Source organism: Hippocampus guttulatus, chromosome 16, assembly GCF_054856545.1.
Source record: "Hippocampus guttulatus isolate MCC_2025c chromosome 16, RoL_Hgut_1.0, whole genome shotgun sequence".
NCBI classification, from domain to species: Eukaryota; Metazoa; Chordata; class Actinopteri; order Syngnathiformes; family Syngnathidae; genus Hippocampus; species Hippocampus guttulatus.
This window is the reverse complement of record NC_141276.1, coordinates 12,921,241-12,928,970: the sequence shown is the minus strand read 5'-3', so window position 1 is coordinate 12,928,970 and position 7,730 is coordinate 12,921,241.

The window sequence follows — 7,730 nt, the reverse complement described above, 5'->3', positions numbered from 1 at the left end:
CCATCGGCATGTATCCAAAGTGCCGGGAATTTATTTATTTATTTATTTTTGATGACCGCCTTCAGCATCCACAGGGTAGGAAGTGAGAGGCCCGGCAGAGGATGGTCACGTCTCCTCCACACACTGACCTAGGAGTGTATGTCTCTCTTTATTATTGCGCCTGTGTTACTGTTGTATTTGTTTTTAACGTCTATTCCAGTGTGTGTTCCTGGGTGTGTGTGTGTTATGTTGTGAGTGTGTTCCTGAATGTGTACGTTGATCTTTCTGAGTATGTTTTTTTGGGGGGGGGCGTGTTTTGTGTGTGCGTGTGTGTGTGTGTGTGTTACTACATGCACATCGGATGTTACAGCTTGTTTGTTATTGTGTGAGTGTGTGTGTTAACCGTGTGCGGACATGACTGAATATGTGTTGTGTATGTATGACGTGTTTTTTGAGAACACCGAGAAATCCTAACGTTGTCCATCTGGCCACATTTGAACATTCACAATTGTCATGCAAGTAGAAACTGGTTAACTGCTGTGTGATCAAAATAAAATGAAGTCACCATGAAGAGTGCAAAGGACTATGTTGGCAAACGGCCCACGGACCAGACCTTGGTGAGCCCACCTGTTCCAGTGAGTCCATTTTACCTTAGAGCTACTCTCAGTGTGTGTGTGTGTGTGCATGGCTGCGTGCGTGCGTGTGTGTGTTGTTGTTGTAGCACAAGGAGCTGGAGGAGGCGTGGGCAGTCTCACGGACCCACAGACCATCCCGCCTGACCGGACGGTGTTTATTTCTGCTCAGCCCCCCCAGTGTTTATTTCCACCAGGGTATGAATTTCTTGTCTGATCGGCTTCCCATGTTATTTTAGATCAGCTGCCTGGGAAGGGATACATGAGAGAACAGTGTATATGCCGCTGCCAGTACATACACAAACACATACACACACACACACACACACACACTCATACATGCACACAGATGATAATGAGGACTTTAGTAAAGAAAGAAGAGCTTGGTTTTTTTCCATCTTGGTTTGACAGATTGTTTAAAAAGTACTTTGTCCTTTGAGCGTTTAGCATTGTAATTATTTCATAATGCCTCGGTTGGAACATGAATCATCATTCTATTAACCACAAAATCTCCTTTCATGTTTTGAATATTGCATAGTTAATGAGGAACGCGATGGAAAATTACATTTTATTCATGTTTTCTGCCAACAAAAATGTTATTTACAATGCTACCATGTGATCAAGATAATATTTAAGGCACTGATATAACAGATTTTCTAATAATGTTAATGTTTTAACTTTTTAAATGATCAGACTTGGGCCGCCTGGTGGTAGACTGGTTAGTGCATCAGCCTGCAGAGGTGCAGGTTTCGATTCCGGCTCTGGCCTTCCTGCATGGGGTGTGCATGTTCTCCCCATGCCTGTGTGGGTTTTCTCCGGGTACTCCGGTTTCCTCCCACATTCCAAAAACAGGCATGGCAGATGTATGGAACTCCTCTAATCTGTCAGGAGGAGTTTTTATGGTGTCATGGTACACTCGCCTGACTTGTGTGCCGGCAGCATGCGATCGGTTCTCACTCAGTGACGGTGTGGATGTGAATGTGAGTGGTTGTTTGTCTCTAGATATGCCCTGCAACTGACTGGCAACCAGTTCAGGGTGTCGTCTGCCTTCCGCCCAGAGTCAGCTGGGATAGGCTTCAGGAACCCCCTGCGACCCTGTTCAGGATGAGCGGTGTTGAAAATGGATGGATGGATGGATGAATTGTCATTTGGGTCACCGGTTCATCCATTCCCTTTCACACCTATGGACAATTTAGAGCCTTCAAAGAACCTGACATGCTTGTTTCTCGAATCAGAAGCTTCCCACAGCTTCCCTGAGCCGAGATTTGAACCCAGAATCATTGTATAGTAACCACTTCCTCACCGTGCTGTTTGCCTGTCTGTATAAAAACTCATCGTTTCCTTCCTTACAATGTGTTTGCTTCCATTTCTATCAGTTCGTCAACCTGGCTACCCGACAGTCACTCATCGGCACCCAAGATGATCAGAATCAGAATCAGAATCATCTTTATTTGCCAAGTATGTAGAACACACAAGGAATTTGTCTCCGGTATAACACGATGCATTAGTATCATCGTAAACAACAAATCATTGAACCATTTTAGAGTAACCAGTAGCAGTATTTGTAGTACAAGAAGAGTGACTACGTCAGTGACTGTTTAAGGAGTTAATGGCTAGAGGGAAGAAGCTGTTTAAGTGTCTACTGGATTTGGTGCGCATGGATCTGTAGCGTCTGCCTGAGGGGAGTAGCTGGAAAAGGTGGTGGGCAGGGTGCGGGGGATCCAGGAGGATTTTCCGTGCCCTTGTCTTGATTCTTGCAGTGTGCAAGTCCTCAAGAGTGGGGAGGGCGGTGCCAACGATTTTGTCCGCCGTCCTAACTGTCCGTTGAAGTCGGATTTTGTCCTTTTTTGTGTCGGCCCCAAACCAAACCGTGATGGAAGAGCACAGGATTGATTCGATGACTGCCGTGTAGCACCTCCTGTGGCAGGCCATGCTTCCTCAGCAGCCTCAGGAAGTACATCCTCTGCCGGGCCCTTTTCAGGATGGAGATGGTGTTGACTTCCCACTTCATGTCCTGGGAGACTGTGATTCCCAGGCACTTGAAGGTCTCGACGGTTGACACGGGGCAGTTGGATAGTGTGAGGGGCAACTGTGGAGAAGAATGTTTCCTGAAGTCCACGATCATCTCTACAGTCTTGAGCATGTTCAGCCCGAGGTTGTGTCGGCTGCACCAGAGCTCCAGCTGCTCCACTTGTTGGCGGTACGCGGACTCGTCGCTGTCTTTGATGAGACCGATGACCGTGGTGTCGTCTGCGAACTTTATGAGTTTGACAGCTGGATCTGTTGATGCTGTGACATCTTTCATCCATTCCTGTTTTAAAGGTGAACTGAAGATCATTTCCTCGACATCAATGCGTGACACCTAGAAGACTGCTGACAGTTTGATTGAATGCATGTCTGAGTACTTTTTGTCTGCTACCCATATGACACGTCTGCCATTTACAGCGGGCGAGGTGGGGGTTGGAGGGCTTGGGGGGTGGTGGTGAATGACACCCTGAGGTTGCACCACTTTGTGACTCATCGGCATCAGCAACAATTTGTCGCCTGTTTTCCATCTTTGTTTGTTTTACGTAACCCCACTGGGCTTCATTTTTTTAGTTGTTTTTGGCAAACACAAAAGGCATCCAAGACATTAGGTACACAAATGCAATCAATAACGAGGACTAAGCGTTTTCTTAGGGATTTTCCCATATTATATCCCCTTTAATACATTGACTAACACTGCAGGATTTTTTTGAAGTCACATTTTAATATTACTTCGTGTCATATGAGTAGAAAAAGAAGAAGGTACAACTCAAAGTAAAACTACACACCTTTTGCCTCGTGGATGTGTACTGTTTAAATAACCGATACTTAATATTGGGGCATACTTGAAACAGGAACAATCAGGGTGGAAGGTGGTCTCCAACTGCCAACTTCACAGCGTTGATCTATCGTCACCCTGGCCGACTTGACATCATCCGCAAGTGGAAGTCTACTTGCACTTCCTTATGAACATCCTTTGCTTGCTTTAATCTTCGGCATAGACTATTTCCGCTTCTGCAATGTAAAGACTCTGTGCACTGACTTGAAAGGGGATGAGTGGAGCATCTTTAATTGGCCAGGAACTTGGCTGTGTTCACTCCCACAACGGCGCACCATCTATGAAAATACCTGAAGAAAGAAAACCCCACCCAAGTGCACAGTGAGACTGCACTTTGAGCTACACTTGCGCTGGGAGAGTTGTATGGCATAGACCCTTTAACATGTACAATCAGTTACATGTATCTTTCAACACACCCTGACCCACCAGTATGCTTGTCAAGGTCATCTTTATTGTCAAATATGCTTTATGTATGACATGCAGCATAAATGAAATTTCTTCCTCTCCATCCTCAGTGCAAACAAGCATGCATGTTTGTCATGCAAGTAAGAGCTCCTATTACATGTCATATTCCTTGTGAAACTCTTAAAGTCCTCATCTTATGATGAAGACCCACATTGATTTTGCAGGTGATGATACTGAAAGTGTGCCCTCACTGTTTGCTCTCCTGTTCCCGGCGTTTGGTTGTCTTGTTTAGCCACACACTAGGGTCAAAATATTATTAACTTCTGTCAGTATGATTCAATCTACAACCACAATAGTAGATTTTATCTGTGTCGAGGTGTATTTTGATCGACAGGCCGTGTATTGTGTATTGTGTCTTATTGTGTGTTGCAGTGCCCCTCATCCCCTCACCGTCCTTCTTCGCAGTGTCCTACTTTATTACAGAGGGGGCGATACATACTTTTAAGCTAATTGATTTAGCTGGAAATCCTCTTCAGAGTGCATGAGTGTGTGCCCTCCTCTCTCCCATCCTGCCTGAAATGGGCATGAAATGAAATGACTAATCCACTTCAATTAGTCATTGGAGCCCAAAATACACCCACCAGTACACTCGTTCTGCCATTTTGATGAATTGAAAGTCGTTGATAAACAGAGGCATGCTTGACATCCAAAGCTGTTGGATTCACTGCTCTGCAAATGACTTAGGAGCTTTAAAATTGCACTTAAAGGGGAGATATCGTGGAAAATTGACCTTCTCTTAGCTGTGTACAAATAGTGAAGTACAGGCTCTACCCATCAAGTGAGAATTTAAACTAGTGAATCTTATATGAGCTCCCTATTTCTCCATTGTGAGACAAATAAAGGTTTTCTTATCTTATCTATTTCTCAAATTGTTGTTGTGGGCAAGCCCATTGTCACTGTGACCACACTGTTATGAAACAGTGGAACTAATTTATATAATACCCACCCTCACGTCAAATTTCTCTGCCATGACATGGCTAGGATGACAAATAAAGCAACATTTAACTGTTTTGAAGGTGTGCATCTGGCATAAAAAAACCCACACCATTTGATTCAAAAGAACATCATGCCAACAGTGAAACATGGTGGTAGTATTGTACTGTCTGGGGCAGCTTTGCTCCTTCAGGATCTGGAAAGCTTGCTATGATTAATGCAACAATCAGCTGAAAGTGAAACTTCAGCAGGCAGTTCATGCTTGAAAATCATCCAATATGATTGAGCAAAACAATTCTACGGACAGGGGAATGCCAAAATTCCTCCACAGAGATACAGAAGATCTATCAATCCAATTCAATTGTATTTATAGAGCACTTTCAAACAGCCATCGCTGCATACAAAGTGCTGTACATGGAGCAATCTAACATATACAATAAACAGTAAAACAAATCGGTAACAAAGACGGTAGAAAGCACCGAACAGTAAAACCAAGAACAAATCTAAGTCATGCTGAGTCGAATGCCAAAGAATACAAGTGAGTATCAACAGCTGTGGCTGCCAAAGGTGGCATGACCAAGGACAGTAGCTGGGGCCAAGCCTCACCTCAAAGCTTTTAGAATATACTGTACAGTAAATGCCATTAAAAAACCAGCAAAACGCTTGTTTTCTATTAGACAAGGTTACAGACTGAATGAAGCTCCTCCCCCTCACTTCAACATGTGTCCATTGCACCAAGATGTCACAAGATGGCACCAAAGCAATAATTTTATATTTGACATGGGTCAATGGGTTGTTGTTGTGAGATATTAAAATTGGTTTGATGATCTGAAATATTTAAATAGATAACGAATCACCTTTCGGTGTGTTTACTGATCAGATCTTATTTTCATGGTGCCTATTTTCTGACATTTTTGAGGAAACAGTGGTGTCAGTGGCACTTCTAGAAACTTTCCCAACTTGCCCATCTGCAGCTGAGACCTTGTCACTCATGACGTATGCAGGTGGGCTGAATGCAGACGGCCGTTTTTTTTTGGGGGGGGGGGGGGGTGGTGACAGCTTTTTTCGGCAATTTATCTGTCACAGTTTCTCCTCCGTCTGCCCTTGCCGCTGCCATCAGTCCTGCTTGACATCATCACTCCATGAACCCACACTGAATGCTGATTTACAGATTCAAAATCTATTCGCACAAGCCAAAGTAAAAACTCAGATTTCTGCTGTCGTCACTTTCAAGTTGCTCCAATTGTTGAGAAACGTTTCCCTTCAGAACTAATCTCGAGTGAATTCATTTATTCCTGATTGACCGTAACTAAATCCATGTTTAATTCTTAAAGCATTTTTAATCACCACTGTAATGGAACTTTGAACCTGACCCGCTCTCATGGGCTGATAAGTTTGTGGCTCGTTGTCATTGTAGTTATGTGGCGCCCCCTGCAGTTAGGAATTGGACATTATTGGATGTACTGTAATTAGAAATCCCCCGCCACAAAACATGTTTGAATCTGTGTTATATTTTCTTCTGTATGATCTGTTGGCAATTGTCTAACCGCAGCATGGCCCCCACCACTTTCCTCCATCTTTGCTTGCATGGCAGGTTCGACAAGGTTACAGCTCCCCTGACCACTGATTGACTGATGAGTCTGCAAGGCATCATTTATTGAGTGTCTCACACACTTACACACACACACACACACACACACACACACACACACACACACACACACACACACACACACACACACACACACACACACCACTATCCATCCATCACCAAGAACTATAATGGACAATATATGCACAAAAAAGTAACTAGGCCAAACTGCCTGTACTATTTTCTCAAAGGCTTAAATAATAAGGTATAAGTACATTGTATGCTTAAGATAAGATAAGATAAGAAAACCTTTATTAGTCTCGCAGTGGAGAAATTCCCAATTCACAGCAGCAAAGTTATGAAAGGAAGAAGTAGAACAACAAAATATAGGAGCTGCTGGAAAGGCAGCCACTCTCGCGGCGCCATTTTGAAGTCAAAATAACAAAAATAACACAACACAACACACAGGAGGACACAGACAGTCGTGCAATCTTCACCACTTTTCTGCATACACTTTGTTGTCTGAAGCAGTTATAGATGAAAGAGGAGAGGATCAAAGTGTCCTTTCACCAGTGGATCAGAGACGTCATGCTGAAAATGTGCACACGTCTGATACAAGCTAAGTCTTGAAAGCAAACACGAAGCTGTAGCATCCATTGACGAAAAGAGATTGGCTCACATCTCCTGTCCAACATACTGTAATCCGCTTCAACTCCAAGCCGCGACTCCCAGTTCCAAATGCGCATCGGCGGATCCATATGACCTAATTTATCCTATTTATCATAAATATACAGGGCCAGTGCCGCTTTTGGCAAGCCACCGCTCAAAGAAACTTAATGTATGGCCCTAGCCAGGTAGTTTCAATAGATAAATAGCTTTGATAGGTCAGCACTGTGTTTGACCGCTTAGCACGTCTGCGTCGCAGCATAGAGGTCCACGGTTCGATTCCTGGCCCCAGCCTTCCTGTGTGTAGTTTGCATGTTCTCCCTGTACCTGTGTGGGTTTTCTCTGGGATGGATGGATAGCTTAGATAGAGAAACACATAGACACTGGTCATGTGGTATGCTTTGAATCATGAGCTCTTTTCTTGAGATGGATGGATGGAAGGCTCACTACTCACTTGAGTGTTTCCACGGCTTTCATAGTCAACTAAAGTTATTGGCTTTTCTGTCTTCCAAATGAAGGATGACGGCTCCGATTTCATTCCCTTGAACGACAAAGCGCACTGGAAGAGAGCCCTGCTGCTGCCCACCTGCTGCCATGTCAT